A 21,085-nucleotide genomic window follows, 5' to 3' on the forward strand; every position below is an offset into this window, starting at 1 on the left:
GGAGCTCTCATGATGTCTGCTTTGTTGAGCCCTAAGTCCCAATGTACTTTTATTTTTGCAAATTTTTGCTGACTGATAGAACACAGCAATTCTGCTTATTAAAGAGCTATTCCTTTTATTTTATGAACTAAGTTTTCTTAAAAGGATCACCAACCCCTCCCTGCCTGCATGTTATCATACTATTTTTTGTGCCACGAACTAATTAATTTATGTCATGAGATCACTGTACAACTTAGGAGTCCCTTGCTCATTTGGAGAAATTCATTACCATTTCGAGAGTAGTGTCAGTATTTCTCTGGGGACCAGGGTGAAATTTTGCACCAGTTCTCCCTGATTCTCTACATTCCTTTTCCATCATTGTACAGTTGCTTACTGCTACTTTCCTTACTTCCATTTTATCATCTGTGAGTTTTATTAACACAATGTTTACTTCCTCTTTTCAATTATTAATGAAGTAAGCTATGAAATGGCACTTTCATCTTGAGTAGTTGATGCTGTAAAAGTGACAAATGCAATGAAAGCATCCTTCTCTAATTCGGTTTCTGTCATGTGTCTCTTTAGTGTCTCTGTGACATGACTTGAAAAGACAGTGCTCTTGTCTCTTTGCAGCTTGTTCACACTGAAAGGATATAATCATCTGTTTGATATCACAGCCACTTCCCCAGCTATAGACTTGTGATGTCATAAAACCAAAGATTATTCTCTCTCAGCAGGAAGAAACCCAAGAGGAGATAAATCTCCATGATGAACCATAATCCTTATTCAAATTCGATCTATTCATAAAGAAAGTTAACCATGAGGAGGAACAAATACATTGGCTAGTTGAGATACCCTTTTGACTTAAGCTTGAAAAACTTTACCATTGCACTGGAATGAGAAAAATTCATTCAGAAATTCTAAGTCAAAATTTGAGAATTAAAATAATGCAGGTATCAGTAAATGCTTTTTTTTTTTTTTTAATTGAGTTAAAAATATTGTGTAGTGCCAGTCCCGTTAAGTTAAATGTTTTCACTTAAGAATAAATTTTAGGTATATTCCTAATTTCACATGCAAAATTATGTTGCTTGTTATTTCAGACAAAGATGACATACCAGTCTAAAAAAAAAAAGTCAACAGAGACACTAAATGGATATACTTTATTTTGACCTGTATGACTTTTATGTTCTCATGGTGTAAGCCAAAAGTTTATAGCTTTTGAATGATTTGAAGTGAGCAGAATCTATGAATATACTAATAGATATAATTGTAAAGATATGGTTGCTAATATTTGCTTCATTTCTATGAAAGAATCCAACATAACACAATCATGTTACTTTTATAATATACTTTTACATAATATGTGAGCATTAAATACATTCTAAATTATAGAAACAATTAGGCAATCACCAAATACTTCCTAAGAATATTCAAAATCTCTTTAATTATTAAATCTATTAACAAAAGGGAAAAACTCCCATAAATAATCCAAATCTTAATCTTAATCTAGTATCTAAAAGCATAAAATTCCTTATCTATTTGTACTCGTGAGATGCTGGCTTTGAAGCAATTTTCAATATTTCAGCACATCATTAACAAATAATGTGTTTAAAAGTAGTAAATGTGCTGCCTTCACTTTTTTCACTAAAATGAAGAGGAAAATGTAGATTATCCCAAATTACTGTAGAATGTTTTTTTTTTTTTTTTGAAAGCTGTTATTTAAACCTCAGTAATTATTATTCAGAATGCATTATTACAGAGAAAAAAGCCCTTGATTTAGATAGGAAGGAAAACAAAAATAAATTGGGACTGAAGCTGAGGATAGTATCTGTTTGTCCATCATTTTCATCAGAAGTCATAGAAGCAGAGTCCCCAAACTGGTGTACATTCCAGTGAGTAAATAAAATCCATTAGACTTCATGAGTGTAATTTTATGCCCCTTTCAGTTCTGTTTACTGGAAGCAAATGGTTTGAGCATAATGTTGTGAATCTCCTTTTTTTTGCCCAACTTAATTAAAAAAAAAAAAAAGGACTCCTTAATTATTGAGGTGAAACAGTGATATTTTTCACTTATAAAACATAGGCCTATTTTCTAAGCATGTCAGTTACCAAGTATGATATCATAATAAGGATAAAAAAGATGAAAAGAATCCTTAAGGGTTCAGGTAAGTCTGGATGTAGGTAAAAACCAATATTTTTAAATTAGGGCTGGTATACAAAGGAAGTATTTTGAAATGAAGATTTTTCTCTGAAACAAACTGGCACATTATCCCATCACTGTATGTAAATTGCTGCTTTCCTTGGTACTGGAAAATGATAAGTAAATTCTGTAATGAATTCAGATGCAAAAGAGGCTACTTAAGGTTCTTTATGGATAGTTCTGAAGAGTGAAGAGATCATGTAATTCACTCTATTAATTAGGCTTTAAAAAAAGTAAGACTTTTGTGAAATGGAAGAGAAAAATTTCAAACTTGACTTTTTTTTTTTTTTTTTTTTTTTTTAGACAGGCACTGAATTACTTCTGATAACTTTCCTTGTAGTATCAGATCATATCTATTGTTAGGTGTGATATGCTTCTATTGTTTCTTTTATCTCTTGTTTTCTAAGGTAATAGAAATGTATTATTTATTTTAGGGCTTCTTTGTAAAAAGATTAAGATTTGAACTTTTCCTGTTGAATCTATATGCAAACTAATATAGTTGGATTTTGCCCAATATCTATGTAGAGAATTAAAAATCTGACTATCTTTTCTGTTTTTTTTTTTAAATATATATTATATATATATAAAAGACAGTCTCTGGAAGTCTCATTACAGAGTAATTTCTAGGGAATTTCTAATAGGCACTTATACCCTTTAAAATTCTTTGATGGCTCCAGTAGATTTTTATATTTTGCTCCTTGGACCATTGATCTGAGTTAAAGCTTTTGAGGTATTAAAATACCCGACATCTTTTTGTTCTGTTGTTAAATCAGAAAAATGTCCTTATTTAGTCTGTTACAACAATCTGCCCGGTACTATTAGGGTAAATTAATCCCATTCACTGCAGTGCTATACCATAGTTTGCTAGAGATTGTTTTTCTCTGGTGTGAATGAGAGTGATATCACAGCTTTTCTTGTTTTGTAATGATAAAAATCAGTTACTGAGCTTTATTCTCTTGCATTAATAGAAATATTAAAAATGCATTAATATTTCTTTGTTTTACCAAATGCCCTGGGAAACCAATTTCATTTGAATATGTTTGGTATATAGCATCTGTGAATGGCTCTTGTGCCCCATTCAGGGCTCTCTTCATGCATTTTTTTTCAAGCTCTTAAATAAAACAAAATTGGGATTTAAAAAATGAAGATAAAGATGGGACCTATCTAGTGAAAAATGAATGAGATTTTTGGGGCTGTTTTAATCTAGTGACGAATGAGTAGTTTATGCAGCATAAGTAAAAGCAAGTGTTTACCTCAGAAGGCTCAGATCTGCATAAAGCTAAAAGGGAGGATCACATGAAATTCAGATCTGCTGGCTCATTCACAGCATCAGCACGTTAGTTTCAGTTGTCAGGATATAAAGTAACATTATAAAATTAAATCTTACCTGGCAGTGGTGTGTTTGAAGCTCAGTAATCTAATTCTGGCTGGAAATAGTAAGCTTCGGTGCCTGAAATCCTTTTCTACTTTGCCTGCGTGTTTTCGTTCACCACTGTGGTTTCTTGCAATGTCTCTCGAGCTGTATTCTTGGTAATCCTGGAGCATCAGTTAAGACAGCACGCGATAGATGAAGGTTCCATGTGGACAGGATCATAGAGATAGAGGGTGACTTTTGCCTTTCCTTATCCAATACCAGCAGTTGATCTGACCACAGACAACTTGAGTGTTCAGAACTTCTTAAAAATTCATTGAGAAATCTGGGCCCTTTGTGTAGATGTCTTTACCTTCTGGAAAAGTTCTGCTGTCCATCGTTCAGAATTACACATGCCCCCAGATCAAGTTGCTTTAAAAAATTATGCTGACCTGAAGCCCAGATCTTCTCTGGCACTCTCTGGCTTTCCTCTACCAACTTTTCAGTCCTTTGGCTTCATTTTTGTAGAGGACGAGGGGGTTTCTTCTGCCTTCCTTGCACCTCTGCAACACATAGTTCTGGTACGCTGGCTTGTGAGGAGGGAGGGAAAAACCCGAAGGAGGTATCATCTCTCCGGACAGTGAGCATCCTTGGCATGAATGAAGAGCTGATAGGAGCTATTCAGACCAGACAGCAAACTGAAGGGATGACGCTTCCATACATAATAAACCCATTAATTACTTCTCCTGATGGACAGCAATGTGCCCTGAAAGGAAACAAGGAAGGGAGCAGATGAGCGCATTCAGTCTGATAGGTGTTCTCTGAGCAGCTTGTTGTGAAGGGAATTCAGAAGAGCTGCAGGTTGGAATGTGGTCCAGGTAGAATAGGCAAGATTTGTTTTGACAGACAGTTAAGTGACGATCTTGCACAAGAAGACGAGAGCTGAGCAGAGGGGAAGTTGGAATAAGGTTCCAAAAAGCTCTTGAAAATGTTCATTTATTCTCCCCCCTGTTCGTCCTTTTGGCTGGAAGAAAGGACTCTGTATTTTACCTTTGCATTATTTGCAGACATTCTGCTGAGCTGGTTTTTCATCGTTTTCTCTAAAGAAGGACAATTTTAAAAAGAAAAATATATTGCGAGCTTTTACAAATTTGTAGCAGGGAAAAGGCTGCTTTTTGTGAGAGGCACACCTGTTTTTATGTGTCTTTTGGGCACATGCCTTTTGTTGCTTTGGAATAGAACATTATGAATCATCATTTAGTATAAAATTTTAGCAGCATCTTTATTTAAAAATATTAGATGGAATTCTGAGTAGCTGTGTAAAAGACTAGATCTAAAACTGTCAATTTTATGATGTTTGTAATTCATTTTTTATGTAAGGCAAGATTTTTTTCCTTTTCCTATCCTTTCATAGAGTCCTTTTAGGGGTATTTCTAGACAATAAATGCTTTTAAAATGTTTTTTTAAAATCACAAACAACTTCAAACTTACACAAGACTAAGAAAAAGGGACGCCTAGGTGGCCCAGTGGTTGAGCATCTGCCTTCAACTCAGGGTGTGATCCTGGAGTTCCCGGACTGAGTCCCACATCAGGCTCCCTGCATGGAGCCTGCTTCTTCTCCCTCTGCTTCTGTGTCTCTCATGAATAAATAAATAAAATCTTAAAAAAAAAAAAAACTAAGAAAAAATAATGTATGAACTTTCATAAACCCATTACCCAGATTTAGTAATTACCAAGATTCTTGCCATATTTGCTTCATGTAACTTTTTTTTTTCTTAGATGAGAGGTTTTAGAGCAAATCTCATTCCCCTCTGCATGTTAGCACACATGGACACCTTCTCCCTTTGACCACTGTGCCATTATTGCACCTAACAACAATTATAATGAGCAGTAGTTAAGTTGGGAGTTAATTGTTAATAATTCTTTGGGTCAGATGGTGTCCAGCCTGCTTCAGGTTTTTCATGCCTCAGGAACTGTCTCTTGACCTAGGTTTTTTAAAAATTAGATTCTATACAAAGTCCGTGTATTACTTATAGTTGTTAGGCATTAGAATTTCAGACACTAACTTAGATGATCACATGTGATAAAGAAATAAAATTTAGTTTTAGAGTAGTCTTCCATATATGCTTATAATATGAATCTCTACATAAGAGGACATATCTCTAAGATATTTTCTTGAACCTTTTCCCCATTAACATTATGCAAGATAATAAGTGAAAAGGAATGTGAGTTTATGTGGCTATGATTGACTATTGGTGAGGTCCATTGCTTTTTGCAAGCTTTTCATGATTTGTCCTGGGGTATGTAGTTCAAAATTCTGTCCCCAAGCTATTGAGGCTACTACCTTTTGGGCTGGGCAAATTTGATGAAATACATCCCAGGGTCAATTCTACTTTATTGCTAACAAAAACCATCTTGCTTATTCACCTTATCAAACACAATAGAGCATTGTTATAATAAATAGCCCAAGTTTCAAACTATTGATTACTGAGCCATGTTTCAGCATGAATGTGACTTCAACTTCTGTGAAGACTGAAAGAGAAGTAAAAACCAAATGGGGCCAATGACTATGATATTATATAATTACACATAATCATAGAAATTATTTTATAATTTAACATTAATATCAGATTTTTCCTTTCCTATGAATTTTTATTTTTCTGGCACTCTCAGTTCCTTTCTGAAAAAGTAGAGCCATTTGGCCATCTACTCAACTTTTTCAGGAATGTAGTAGTATAGGATCCTGAAATTACTGTGTGCTGCGCTGTCTCCCACTGAAATTGATTCTCATTCAGATTTTGTTTCTCTTTGATCCCACTTCTTTTTTTCTTTTCTTTTTTTTATGAAGAAGCTATTTTAATTTTTTTAAAAATAGATTTTATTTATTCATGAGAGATACAGAGAGAGGGCTAGATACACAGGCAGAGGGAGAAGCAGACTCCCTGTGGGGAGCCCAATGTGGGCCTGGATCCTGGGACCCTGGGGTCATGCCCTGAGCCAAAGGCAGACACTCATCCCGTGAGCCCCTCACGGGCCCCCACTCCTTTCTCTCTTGCCATCTTTTAGGTTAGCTAGATGAAGGAGAATGAGGAAGGCAGAATATGGGGAGCCATTGAAAAAGTGTGGATGGGGATTATAGCCAGGTTCAAAGGTATTGCTAGGGAGCATGCTCCCAGTTTTATGGAGGGCTTCAGAATACTGCTCTCCAAAGGTTTTTGGAAGGAGGCACATCCCTGACTCCGGCCCCTGCTCTCTGTCCTGTTAGCACACAATTGTTTGGTAGTTCTGTGTAGCACTTACTGTGTACTCAAATGATCCCTTTAAAAGCCTGTATGAAGAGGAGATCTGTGAGCCGCAGTTCCAGATCTCGGACACGTCCGTGGTGCTGTCCATGGACAACAGCCGCTCCCTGGACCTGGATGGCTTCACAGCTGAGGTCAAAGCCCATTATGAGGACATCGCCAACTGCAGCCAGGCCAAGGCTGAGACCATGTACCAGATCAAGTGCAAGGAGCTGCAGACATTAGCTGGAAAGTATGGGGATGACTTATGTCGCACGAAGATGGACATTTCTGAGATGAACTGGAGCATCAGCTGCCCCCAGGCTGAGATCAAAGCCCTCAAAAACTAGAAGGCTGCCCTGGAGGCTGCCGTCACCGATGCCGAGCAGCGCAGGGAGCTGACCGTTAAGGATGCCAATGCCAAGGTGGCCGAGCTGGAGGCCGCCCTGCAGCGAGCCAAGCAGGACATGACCCGGCAGCTGCGCGAGTACCAGGAGCTCACGAATGGTCAGGCTGGCCCTGGACATCAAGATTGCCACCTACTGCAAGCTGCTGGAGGGTGAGGAGAGCCAGCTGGAGTCTGGGATGCAGAACATGAGTTCGTAACATATGAACATGTGTTCATACGAAGACCACCGGCGGCTACTCAGGTGGCCTGAACTTGGCTTATGGGGGCCTCACAAGCCCTGGCCTCAACTATGGCCAGAGCTCCGTCCAGTCCAGCTTTGGCCCTGGCAATTCCTTCAGCCGCGGCAGCATCTCCAAAGCCATGGTTGTGAAGAAGATCGAGATGGGAAGCTGGTGTCTGAGTCTGACATCCTGCCCAAGTGAATAAGCCACTGTGGGCCCTCCTAGCCTCCTTGCTCTTGTGGCCCCCATAAAGCCTTTGGGGGAAGGAGCTGTGCAGGGGAGCCTTGCCTTAGAGACCCACCTAAGGTCCAGCCCCAGTCCTCAGCCTACCCTTAGGGGGAGTCTACTGCCCTGGGTACCCCCTCTTGTCCATGCCCCCAACCAAAAGCCAATTCAAGTGTCTTTTCCCAAATAAAGCCTCTGATGGCACTGCCAGTCCACCTCCCCGCCCCAAAATTAAAAGCCTGTCCTCTCTTAAATCTTGCCGAGCAAGGAATATATGTGCTTTATTACCTACATAAATGCTTTATTGAAAGTTTGATAAAGAATTACTGACTGTGACCATTACATATAGATAAATTGAATGGAAAAAGGCTTCTTTTTTCCTTTCTAAGTTATCTCTGTAATTTTCGCCCTTGATCATGTGTAATGCAATATCAACATTAAGTGGTCATTTTGTAAATCTGCAGTTTCTACTATAGGACATTGTATAGTTGGTGACAGAGTGGCTGTAGAGGAAACTAGACTAATAGATTATGAGTGTATTTTGGGTATAAGCCCTGACTTGATTTCAAATCATTTATCTCCCAGCACTAACTATAAACTGAATAGAAAAACTCAAGCAGTGGCTCAAGCAGTGACCCTGGAGAGTTCCAAACCAAAAAAGCAGGTGTACTTCAGCCATTGTGTGAATCATTTTTCTCCAAAAGCATTGAGTCATCCCTGTAAATATTATTCAGATGTCTGATTGGTCAAGTTGCTGGTTGGGCAGATGGCTTATCCCTTCCTGTCTTCCCCTCCCATATGAGGGAAAGGAGTGAGTGTCTCAGGGAAATGGACTTTATATTCTCTCTGATGCATATAATAAAGCAGTTTTCTTTTCACATGTCTCAATTCCCATCTCCCATTTTTGCAACCATCATATTTGATCTAAACTCCTGTTTCCGTCATAAATTTGACCAAACAACTTAGAAGTTTCATAGGCTTCATAGGATTTTAAAGTCCTTTCTGAAAAAAAAAAAAAAAAAAAAGTCCTTTCTGTATAATAAGATTGATTATTTTCACCCTCAGAATTCATCCTTGTATGAACATTTGGTCCATACCTAAGAAGTATGCTTACAGGTGTTTTTGAGTATTTGCAAAATTCTAACAGCTTTTATAAAGAAAAGAAAAGTCCCCTCTTTATGTTCTCTAGTTCTTAAGTGAGTAGGATTTGTGGTTAAAGGTTTCTTCTGTAGCTACTACTTATCTTTAGGACAGTTTAAATATTTGTAATCTCAACTGAATGTGATTATTTTAGTTAATAAACCAAGAAAAAGTTGCACTATAAGAGAGTATTGTAGAATCTTGCAATCTCTTTCTAAAATATATTTTTCTTGTTGCCTTTGTTAAAGACATCAAATCTTTGTTGGCTTACTTGGGTCATTCTAGATCATTTTAGCCATTTAATTGAAATAACTACTAAATACTTCCTGATTCCTTATAGGTGCACAACACTACTAGGTTCTTGGAACATACAGTACATCTACTTTCACAGCCTTGATGCAGACTGTTATTTTTGTTTTATAAAGGAGGAAACAGATGTGAAGAGCTTAAGTAACTTGACTTAATTAATAAAACATTGATCTGTGATATGAATCCAGGGAAGGTGGTTCCAGAGCCCAGAATCCAGAGAGATTCTTTACTGAGAAAAAAACACAATGGAGATTTTCTCTTTAAGTGTGAGACTCAGAGAATTTTGAAAGAGTGGTGGCTCTCTGGGCTCACCAGCTTTCTACCAAAATGAGGTCTGCAGTTTCAGAGACACCAGAACACTGGTGGATGATGCCAAGAGTTGACTATCTTTGAGAAAAAGATACTGAGTGTAATATAAAATGAATGCTTCCTTCGTGCTCAAAATTTATAAAGGGGTGATCTTTTTTTCTACAAAATTGTTCATTTTTTCTCTTATAGTCTCTCAAATAGCAATATGCTTTAGCATACGAGTCCTTTATATTTAGCTAAAAGAATTAAAAACTTCATGTGATGCTGAGGGAATACAAACCAGATTTATTGGCGTTTTATGATAAAATTGATTATTAGGAAACCATTGCTTTCTTCAGATGTATCTCATCCAGGTAAGCTGACTCCATTTTTATCTTATTTTGACTTTTAAAAATGTCTCATTTTAAAAACTTCTTTAGTTCGTTACTCTATGATAGCATTCCCTTGTCTCACTCACCTTGGGCCTTAACCTGTGTCCTGGCGTTTGGCCCTTTACGTTTTGCCCTTCAGGTTTTGACTTCCAGTGAACTGTAGGTAACCACTAGAGGTCTCCAGACCTCACTTTAGAAAGCTCTGATTTTATAGGTACACCCCAGTAAGTGGAATAAATATGTGCCCCATAACTAATGGAGATTAGTTACTGATATTTCCCCTTATATATTTATTAAGTGCTTTTTATGTTCTGGGTCCTAGGCTGTGCTATGTCCTGGGGGTAGATTCAAAAAATGGTAAGGTCCCTGCCCCTGAGAACTCTTCAGTATAGTCGAGACACTGAAGTATAACCACACGGCCACAAAACTGTATGTTGGGCATGGCCACGTCCAACATACTTCTAGATCCCTATTACCAGGGCCCTTCAGATTTCCAGATTTATCAGTGACACTAATGCTCTTGAACTTTCTTGTCATTCTTCATCTATACTCAGATCACTTTCGTGATGCGCCCTGGTGCTGTGTCTTCATCAGTCTGGCAAGGAGCCATTCCCTGGGGCAGCAGGGCTATTTGGCTGGACTCTGGTTTTTGTTTCCTGGTGCCCTTCTCAGCAGCTCTAGGCATCCGATCTTTAGGTAACAACTTCTTACAGCAGTCAGCTTCTCCCAATCCCAGGGAACAAAGCAAGCCCCATAACTTAGGGCCTTCTGTATCAATTTTTCCTTTATACCAGAGAAATTTTTTAGAAAGGATCTGTGTCCTGTTTGAATCCCTTGTATGTTAGGGGAGTTTAAATGGGGAAGTGTCTCATGGTAATGTGCTTCTAGACATACTGTGAATGATCCATGAAAAGCTCCTCACATAGTGCGTGGGACATTGAGGGCAAGTGCCCAATAAATGTTGGCAGTTGTCATTATTATTATGGAATTTAATTTAATTTTAGTGCTGGAAGGGACTTCAGGGTAATGTCCAACCATCCATGTTACACAATATGTTTTAGTGCAATTTTTCCTTTTCATACAAAACAGTGTAACTGTTTGGAGTGGTTGTCTCTTTAGTGGTGTCTGTTCCATTATTAGGAAGACCCAAATTTTGATTCAGTAGTTATCAGTTTAATGGTTACACATTTCACAAGCATTTTTATGTGGATATTTTGAACTAATAGCATTTGTGAGTTTTAAAAGAAGTTAAGGCTGAAATTGGAGAAGCATGGCAATTTGTTAGTCTTTTATCTGTAAGGAAAGTTCTAGAGGGAAATCTGATCATTAAAGATTAGAGACCTTCTATTTTTTAAAAGTGTAGAATACTTGGATACTTAGGTGAACAATTACTGATGAAAAGGTAGCTTGGTTTTAGAAATAAATATACTGGTGACTAGAAACAAGTGGAGGTTGTATTTTAGATTTAAAAAAATATATTATGACTAAGTTTATACCTTAAATTCTGTTTTAAAAACCTTAATAAATAGCTAACTATATAAATAATCTTGGGGCCTTTATGTGAATAGGTCATTTGAGCCAGCAAGAAAAGTATAGGAAGAGACATCAGTTCTTAGAATGGAAGAACTTTGGGCATATTCCAGGAGTTGAGACAGTTTGCATTTAATGTTTTTGTAAATTATTTGAAAGACAGAGTAAAAGAAGGGCCCCAGGATTGGGTAGTATAAGCTGCTTGGGATAAATTCTAGGGTAGAGTTCTATGAGTGAGAAATAGTAGGTGCATTTTTAGTGTGAGCATGAATAAGTGCAAATAATCATAACTGTGTAATGACACGTAGACAGATAAGGGGGGGAGTTAAAGTTTTTTTTTTTTTAAAGATTTTATTTTTTATTTATTCATGAGAGACACAGCGAGAGAGAGAGGCAGAGACACAGGCAGAGGGAGAAGCAGGTCCCATGCAGGGAGCCCGATGTGGGACTCGATCCCGGGTCTCCAGGATCACACCCCGGCCTGCAGGTGGCACTAAACTGCTGCACCACCAGGGCTGCCCAAAGTTAAAGGTTTTAGGCAGGGGTATGTCGTGATTTGCTATGTTTTTAAAAGATCTCTCTTGAGTCCTGTGTGGGTATGGTAAGAAATTAAGAAATTGGTAGAGCAGTAGGGAGATTATTGTAATGATCTGGGCAAAATATGACGGTTCCTATCTTAACTTGGGCTGCTATACTAAAATACCAGAGACTGTGTGACTTAACACACATTTGTTCCTCATAGTCCTGGTGCCTGAGAAGTCTGAGATCAGGTGCCAGCATGACCAGGTTCTGGTGAGGGTTCGCTTTCTGGCTTGCAGACAGCTGCTTTCTTGCTCTGTCCTCACAGAGAGGATGCTGGAGTTTCCTCTGGGGGCTCCACTGCTGTGACCTCATCTGAACCCAATGCTGCCTCCCACCCCAGGCCTTCCCTCCTAATATCATCATACTGGGGGTTAGGGATTCACTGTAAGAATTTTGGCAGCAAACATTTAGTCCCTGACCTTATGCTAAGGTAGTAGCAATGCAAAAGGAGAGAAGTGGACAGATTAGAAGAGTGTTTTGGAGGTGTAAGAGAAATCGCTGATGAATTGGGTGTCGGGGTATGATGGAGAGTAAAGGGTTGAAAATGACTCTCTCAAGTCTGGTTTGAGTAAGAGGTTGGAGATGCCATTTGCTGAAATGGGGGGAAGCTGGAGAAGGAGCAGCTTTGGGAAGGGGAAGATCAAGAGAGAGAATATTGACTAGGATGACTGGATCTGAGAATTCTTACCTTCTCAAAAACTTGAGGCATGTGAAAGAATACAGGCTCTGTATGTGGGAATCCATATACTCTGAAGTGTTACCTTTGTAAAGAAATCTTTTTCTGTGTTTCACATGATGGTTTTTCACCTCACTTTGTTTATTATTATTATTATTTTTGTCTCTGCTATTTACATGCAACATGTACTCATTGTAACTTCTCTCCTTGCAGGTATTCCAGGGAGGTAGGAAAGAAACTGATAAATATTATCTCCCTGTATGTGGTGTGGTTGGAAAAAGCCACTCTAGGAATGAATATCATGTATGCTTCCACTTCTTCTCTAAATATGAAATGTGCTTGAGAATCATTTTCTTAAAACCTTCCATGAATGGTTTTTGACATGTTCAAATTTTTCTTTTTTAAGATTATATTTATTTATCAGAGAGAGAGAGAGAGAGAGAGAACGCACAAGAGGAGGAACAGCAGAGGGAGGGGCAGAGCGAGAGGGAGAAGCAGAATCCCAGGACCCCAGGATCATTACCTGAGTCGATGGCACATGCTTAACCAATTGTGAGCCACCCAGGCATTCCAACATGTTCATATTTCTTTAATGCTTTAAAAACATGTATTGGTTACACAGGTTCTTATACAGGAGGGGCTCTTAGATGGCACAGACACCTCATTTTCTAGGTGAGAATGCTGAGCATCAGGGAGGTTGGCATTTACCCAAGGAGGCAGATCTTATGACTGATTAATAGGAAGTATGTTGAACAGTAGAATCCCTGGAATCAGAATCCCAGCCTATGGTTCTTTCCATGAATTCTCCATACCACTGAATTCTCCATTTCTGAGACGCCTGGGTGGCTCAGTGGTTGAACGTCTGCTTTTGGCTCAGGTCGTGACCCTGGGGTCCTGGGACCGAGTTCTGCATCGGGCTCCCTGTGAGAAGCCTGCTTCTCCCTCTGCCTTTGTCTCTGCTTCTCTCTCTGTGTCTCTCATGAATAAATAAAATCTTTTAAAAAAATTCTCGATTTCTCTCCTAGGAGAAATTCTTATGAATAATAAGAAAAATGAAATATGTTTTACAAGAAATACATTTGATAAGGTAAAAAAATTATATTGTTCCTGTAGAGAGATTTCATATTTATAATTTGATAGGGTTGATTCTTCAGTTCTGAGTTGAACATTTTAACACCTACAATAACTGCCTTGTTCTAGGCACTGGATGTATAAAGGTAACTAAGGATAAACTCTGTTTCCAAGCAGCTGACATGGACTGAGGGAGACAAGCATATAAATGAACAATGTTGCCCTTTAGTGGGTCAGGTATTAAAGCTGTTAGAGAAGGAGAGGTAAAGTGGGTCTTCCATGTGGGAGGAAATAGCTAATTTCACTAGGAGAGGTAAGGGGAGCTTTCTTAGGGGGTATATTAAGCTGAATTGGGAGTAGACGTTGGCTAGGTACTCCTTGACCTTCCCCTAGCCCCCCCCCCGGCCAATTTTATGAAGCCCATTTTTCTTGTTTATTCCAAAACATTAACAGGAGGCTTGTTATGTGCTAAGTGAAGAATATAGTTTGAGATTATATGTAAAACATTAAAAATAATTCTGATGGGAATGGCAAGAGAATCTGCCACGCACACACAGACTCTCTTCCTCTCTTTAACCCAAGTATTCTAGTTGCCATAACAACCTGATGATGGTCGTGCATTTGCTACTATGGTGGAGGTTGTGTCAGCAGTTCCATTTTGAGCTGCCATTTTCAGGATTTGAAAATTCAATGTCCTATTCACTGACATGACATAAAATTCCATCTATTGATTGCTTTTGGTTACCCTTATAATTGAATATTCAAAAGTCACTCTCCTTTCTACTCCTGTGAAAAAGTCCATGTATTTGTTCAGTGTCTAGGATTCTGCTTTGGTTTGTGAATATTTTAGTGCTAAAGGAAACCTCCGTATCTGACCAGGTTCTTTTCTTTTGGAATTGGGAAATTGAGGCTCTGAAGAGTTAAATGACTTTTCTAAGGGCGCATAATTCAACAGGAATTTAGTAGTTGATACTCTATAGCTCTGATGGTGCTGGAGTCAACAGCATCTTATTCTTTGTGACTTCTGAGCTTTGCTTACATCTCACAACTCCCGTAAATCTGTGGCTTTATGTATTTGATGTGTGTCCTGTCTTGTGTGTCTTTGTCTAGTAGCATCCTTTGGTCACACACTGAGTTGTAGAGACTTGTTTGTGTGTCTGTCCAATCTCCACTAAACTGAGCTGCTGGGGGTGGGGGGATGCTGCACTGTACTCACTGTGATTTCTCCGGCACCTGCAGAGAAGGCCCAGCTCCGCCTCCTCTTCCTTCTTGCTCTGATGCCAGCTTACCTGGCTTCTGATCTTCTGTGTTGTCTGTTCCTACTTCTCCAACCTAATGACCAGTTACTCGCTGTTGTAGTGTGACGCTGGGACTCGATTTCACAGGAAATCACAGGAGGAGGAGATGAAGAAAGAGGAAGTGGTCAGGGGGGAGGAAGTTCTAGGCAGGAGGAGAAGCACATGGAGAGCCTGGTCCTTTGAGGGCTGTCGGCTTTGACTAAACGGCAGGGGGAGGTGGGAGAGATGTTAGAGCTGCCAGGGGCATGACAATAGGCTTGTCCTGAACTTCCTGCTGAGAAATTTGAATTTCACCTGGTAGGCAATCAGGACCTACTGAAAGGCCATAAGTAGGGAACGATAGGAAGAGATTGCCTAAAAGTGAAGAGCCTTTAAGAACGAAATGTGCGTGAAAAAAAGAGAGACGCAGGTTGATCTATATTCTCCAAAGAAGGAAAAGTGTAAGCATGGAGCAGGGAGCAGTGATTTCTGCCTGGGTTGTGAGGATAGGGAACTTTTACAGAAGAGGTGATATTGCCACTGGGTTTTAATGGGTAGCTAGCACTGACGGAGCAGGGGAGTGGGAGAGGTGGCATGGGGGAGATGTGGGCAGCCTGAACAAAGGCTGGGAGGCCAGAACATGCTCAGCAGGTTAGCAGTACCCTGACCATGCTGAGGTGAAGCCCGAGGGGGCAGTGGCCTGACGTCAGATTAGATGTGTTGGGCCGGGACCAGGTTGCTGGAGGGTTTTGGTGCCCTGCCAGGGAGTGTAGACTTCATGCTTGAGATAGATAGAAGGGAGCCATGGTCTTTTAAAAAGCAGCAGGAAGGGCAACAGCTCTGGCATTGTAGAGACTGCACTGGACGAGGAGGGGGTTGACTGTGTGGAGGACAGGAGGGTACGGAGTAAAAAAGGGATTCAAGTTCCTAGGTGGGTTATTCAGGCTCCTAGGTGGATTATTTTGCCACTTATCAAGGTCAGGAAAACAGGAGGAGGAGACACATTTGGGTGAAGGATATTTATTTATTTATTTGATTATATTTTTATTTTTTTGGGGGGGGTTAAAGATATTTAAAGAATTATATCTAAATTTTAAAAATTGAGGTATAGTTTACTTATAAAATGCTCAGATCCTAGGGTGCTTGGGTGACTCAGTCAGCTAAGTGGCCAGCCAGCCAACTCTTGATTTCAGCTCTGGTCATGATCTCAGGGTCCTGGGATTGGGCCCGAGTTGGCTCTGTGCTCACCAGGGAGCTTGTTTGAGGATTCTCTCTGTCCTTCTGTGCCACATCACACTCTCATGCATGTGTGTGCACACACTCGCTCTCTCTCTCAAATCTTAAAAGCTCAGATCCTAAGTGAACTCTTTGGTGAGCTTTAACATTTACACACCTGTGTAAATGTGCCACAAACCGAGTGGAGGTGCTCAGCCTCAAGCATGCTTCAGAAGTACCAGGATGGCTTGCTAAGCAGAGGCTGCTGCGCCCACCCCCAGAATTTCAGATTCTGTAGGTCTGGGGCAGAAACTTGAGAACTTCCATTTGTAGCAGTTCAGATGCTGCAGGTTCAGGGACAGGACCTTGAAGATAGCTGCTCTAAAACATTACCATCACTCCAGAAAGGGCTTTTCTCCTCTCTTTCCCCTCCCCAAGGACCCATGGTTTGATTTCTGTCACCATGATTAGTTTGCCTGTTCTTGAAAGGCCTACAATTAGGATTATGTGGTATGTATCCTCATATCTTTTCCCACACAATGTGATGATTCTGAGATTTACACACATTGTTGCATATAACGTATTCCTTTTTTATTGCTGACTGATTTTTAATCAAACAAATATAGCACAATTTGTTCATGACTTCTCCAGTCCACAGATACTTGTATAGTTCCCATTTTGGGCTATTATAAATAAAACTATGAACGCTTATGTACAAGTCTCCTTGTGGCCATACGTTTTCGTTTCTCTTGGGTAAATACCTTGGAGTGATTTGAAATGGGGGGTCCTAGGGTAGATTTATGTTCTGTTTTCTAAGAAACTGCTGAATCATATTCCATACTGGTTGTAATGTAACTAGTTGAATTGTGATTAAATGTTCATCGACTCTAGTGATGTTACTAGATACTGACTAGACTGAAGGACTTTGGTTGAAGACATACATTGTTAATCAACAGTGATGCACCTCTTTTCTAAACCCTAAGAGAACTTCAATCTATGCATGGTCCTTAAAAATATAGATTAGTATTCATTCAAAGAACATTCATTGAGACACCTGGGTGGATCAGAGGTTGAGCCTGTGCCTTTGGCTTAGGGCGTGACCCCAGGATCTGGGATCGAGTCCCACATCAGGCTCCCTGCGTGGAGTCTGCTTCTCCCTCTGCCTGTGTCTCTGCCTCTATCTCTGTGTCTCTTATGAATAAATAAATACAATCTTAAAAAAAAAGAACATTCATTAAGCACTTATTGCTTGCTAGTTACATAAAGGAACACGGGTCCCCCATACCGGTCCCAAGGACCTTATAGAGAAAGTAAATTTTGATCCTTTCAGAAGCTGCAAAGCAATGCCTTAAGTCTCAACTACTCTTTAAATATTTTTTTTTCTTTATTTATTTATGATAGTCACACAGAGAGCGAGAGAGAGAGGCAGAGACACAGGCAGAGGGAGAAGCAGGCTCCATGCACCGGGAGCCCGACGTGGGATTCGATCCCGGGTCTCCAGGATCGCGCCTTGGGCCAAAGGCAGGCGCCAAACCACTGTGCCACCCAGGGATCCCTGTCTCAACTACTCTTAACTCTACTTTATATCAATGTTATTATACCAGAAATCCTAAGCACCAGGGGATCATGACATAAGCAAAAAACTCTAAAGCATTTCAAGTCATTGGGAGAAAGATGGATTTGTTCATCAGTAATGTTAGCACAAGTAGAGTCAGTATCTGGGGGAAAAAGTGGGATTCAAGCCTCATACTGTGTAACAGGTTAAAGTCCATGTGAGTCAAAATTTTAGTGTAAAATTAAAAACCCTATCAAAGTATTAGAACAAAACACCACTACATTGTTTTCTAACATCAAAAGGGGGAAGATCTTTCTAAATATTTTGTAAAACCCAATAAAAGAAAAGACTATTAAATGTGATTACATAAAAATTAAGAATTTTTGCCTGGCAAACAGCATAACCAAAGACAAATAACTGGGCACATGGGGTGGGGGTTGGTGGAGAGGATTTTAACTCCTATTACAGAGAACAAATTGCCAATATATGTAATGAGTTTTAACAACCTTATTGAAAATGGGCCAAGGCTAGGAGCAGACTGTTCACAGAAAAAGAAATGCAAATGGCTCCTAAACTTGTGAGAAGACGCTCAACCCACTCATGGTAAGAAAATGCAAATTAAAATAAACCGAAAGATGTGTTTTCAGCTACCAGACTGACAGATCAGAGAGTTTGGTGAGATAACCATGTTGGCAAAGGTGATGCTGTGAGTCGTCGAGGGAATAGCAGGAGCCGGAGATGGAGCCTAAGAAGTGGGGTTAGCAAATTTGAGGAGGGCAGGGAAAAGTAGGGGCAAGCAAGCCTGGTGAGGGTGGCGGGGAGTGACAGCGGGAAAGTAGACACATCAAAGCAATAACTGGAAGTGTTCATTACTGTGAGGCAAACAGTCCTGCAGTATCAGTCCCCCAGGCTGCTGCTGCTTTATAATGAATGATCAGGATTGCCACAAAAGGTTACTTGGTGGCCAGCATTAAAATAGAATTTTACATTAAATCTAGCATACTCAAGATAAGATGCAGTGAAATGCCAGGACACCTGCACCCCGATGTTTATAGCAGCAATGTCCACAAATAGCCAAATTGCGGAAGGAGCCTCGGTGTCCATCGAAAGATGAATGGACAGAGAAGATGTGGTTTATGTATACAATGGAATATTCCTCAGCCATTAGAAATGACAAATCCCCACCATTTGCTTCAACATGGATGGATCTGGAGGGTATTATGCTGAGTGAAGTATTCAAGTCAATTGGAGAAGGACAAAGTCTTCTCCAATATATAGTCTCATTATATAGTCTCATTCATTTGGGGAATATAAAAATTAGTGAGAGGGAAGAAAGGGAGAGGAGAGAAAATGAGTGAAAATATCAGAGAGGGTGACAAAACATGAGAGACACCTAACTCTGGGAAATGAACAAGGGGTAGTGGAAAGGGAGGTGGGCAGGGGCTTGAGGTGACTGGGTGATGGGCACTGAGGGGGGCACTTGGGATGAGCACTGGGCGTCATGCTAAATGTTGGCAAATTGAACTCCAATAAAAAAATAAATAAATCCAGCATAGTCAACAAATGATAATTTAAAGATAGGTTATTATCCAGTTATCTCAAATTAAATTTTTAATTTTTATTTATTTTTGTTTTAAAGATAAGAGAGAGAGGGGACATGAGTGGGATAGAAGGGGCAGAGGCAGGGGGAGAGGGAGAAGCAGACTCCCTGCTAAGCAGGGAGCCCAAAATCATGACCTGAGCTCAAGTGAGACACTTAACTGACTAAACCACCCAGGTGCCCCTCATATTAAATTTTTAGAGAATACTTTGTATTTGAAGATGCTGAATGAATGAAGTACATCTCTTACTATTTCAGCTGCTTCTTGCCATTCTTAGAATCTTCCACGGTGAGTCTCGTTACGTCCCTGAATGTTTAGGACAGTGGTGTCTGGTGACCCCTCTCTTTGGTTCCCAGGAATAGCTAACATAGTTACTGATTGGGAGGTAGATGAACTACTAGTGCTTGATTTTGAACAAGTAAGTAATATGTATAATTGAACAAAATGGTGCTTTTATTTTTAATTCCCATTCCCTTCCGTGTCCTCATATTTCTTATCCACTTCCTGTCACTCCTGCTTCACTGCTCATTTGGCTCTTGGAAAACTAGAATTCACGATATTCCTTAAAATGATGCTGCTGTCAATTTCCGTGACTGCTTCAGCATTGGAGGCAGGGGTTAGCTCAGATAACTAGTTGAGATACCTTTTGGTCTGGAATGTTATCATTCTCTGCAGTGCTTTGCAGTGTTAGGATTGTACATTGTGGATTATGCCTTCAGATTTGATAAGTTTTAGGGGCAAATAGAGCACCAAATATTTAATGAGATTCTTGTCTGCTTACATTCTTAACAAAGAATGTAATTATATGCTCAAACCAAAAAGTTACCTTCGTTTATATTTTCCTCCTCACAATTTGATTGCTATCTAGGATTTAAAAAAACAACCCAACTAATCCTGTGCCCAAGTGTATTTCAATAGTCCCTTTCAGTCACTACGGCAAACTAACAAAACAAAATGATAAACTGAGTCCTTCTAATGCCGATCAGCATAGATCCTGTAGTATTTTCCGACAGGCAAGACTGCAGGTGCTGTTTAAAAAAAATGTTGGGGTGCCTGGGTGGCGTGGTCAGTGGAGTGTGGTTGAGTGCATCTGCCTTTGGCTTCAGTCCTCATCTTGGGTCCCGGCATCAAGTCCGACTCAGGCTCCCTGCTCAGCGTGGAGTCTGCTTTTCCCTCTGCCCCCCTCACCCCCACTTGTGCTCACTTGCTCACAGATAAATAAGTGAAATCTTAAAAAAAATACTGTGATAAATAAGTATCTTTTATGGTATCTGAAAATTGAGGGCATCACTTTGTATTGGATTCTTGGATAGGTAATGACCAAGAAGTGCTGATACCGATAAACCGGGCGTCATTCATGTCAAGAGTTGAGTGTGTGAGATTAGGAGTAAATGGCGAATAAATGGGAATAAACTGGGAGTCTGTGTTGTGTTTTTGTTTTGCTTCATCTCCTCTTTTAGCCCCGTGGTCGAGGATCATGTCAAATTCGGTGTCCCTGTGTGTGTGGCTTTCTTTCTGAAGTGCCATGTTAGGCACTCAGATGTAGTTATTGGGTGGTTGGCAGACTTTGGTCTGTGGTGTTTTCCTTGGTGGGGCCGTGTCGTTCCCACCTCTAGTTCAGCCATCTCAGAGAATGAGGTCTGGTTGAACTGTTACACAAAACCCTAACATCTGTTTAATCTCTCTTTTCATTTATGCTGCTTTGGAGCCTTTTTTTTTGTTTTTTTGAAAAGAAGAGCTAATACTATTTCATCGTTTATACAACCTCCTATTTCTTTGGAGATTC

At 39.9% G+C, this 21,085-nt stretch overlaps 1 protein-coding gene and 1 pseudogene across 4 annotated transcripts in view; one reads left to right on the forward strand and one right to left on the reverse strand.

Annotated features, from left to right (window-relative positions):
• The window catches only part of CHRM5 (cholinergic receptor muscarinic 5), an 83,731-nt gene extending 76,779 nt beyond the window's left edge, over positions 1 to 6,952 (reverse strand). For 2 of the 4 annotated variants that reach the window (XR_012022562.1, XR_012022561.1), the window contains exons 1-2: positions 6,828 to 6,946; positions 3,564 to 4,627 (exon numbers count right to left, since the gene is read on the reverse strand). The gene's annotated coding sequence lies outside the window, so the exon portion shown is untranslated. Of the gene's footprint in view, positions 1 to 3,563; positions 4,628 to 6,827 lie in introns of all 4 variants that reach the window. The other 2 variants (XM_072808656.1, XM_072808655.1) reach the window with 2 other exon arrangements.
• LOC140622890 (glyceraldehyde-3-phosphate dehydrogenase-like) overlaps positions 1 to 21,085 on the forward strand; it is an 88,660-nt pseudogene that overhangs the window by 63,888 nt on the left and 3,687 nt on the right.

The sequence above is a fragment of the Canis lupus genome, chromosome 32, assembly GCF_048164855.1.
Source record: "Canis lupus baileyi chromosome 32, mCanLup2.hap1, whole genome shotgun sequence".
In the NCBI taxonomy this organism is placed as follows: domain Eukaryota; kingdom Metazoa; phylum Chordata; class Mammalia; order Carnivora; family Canidae; genus Canis; species Canis lupus.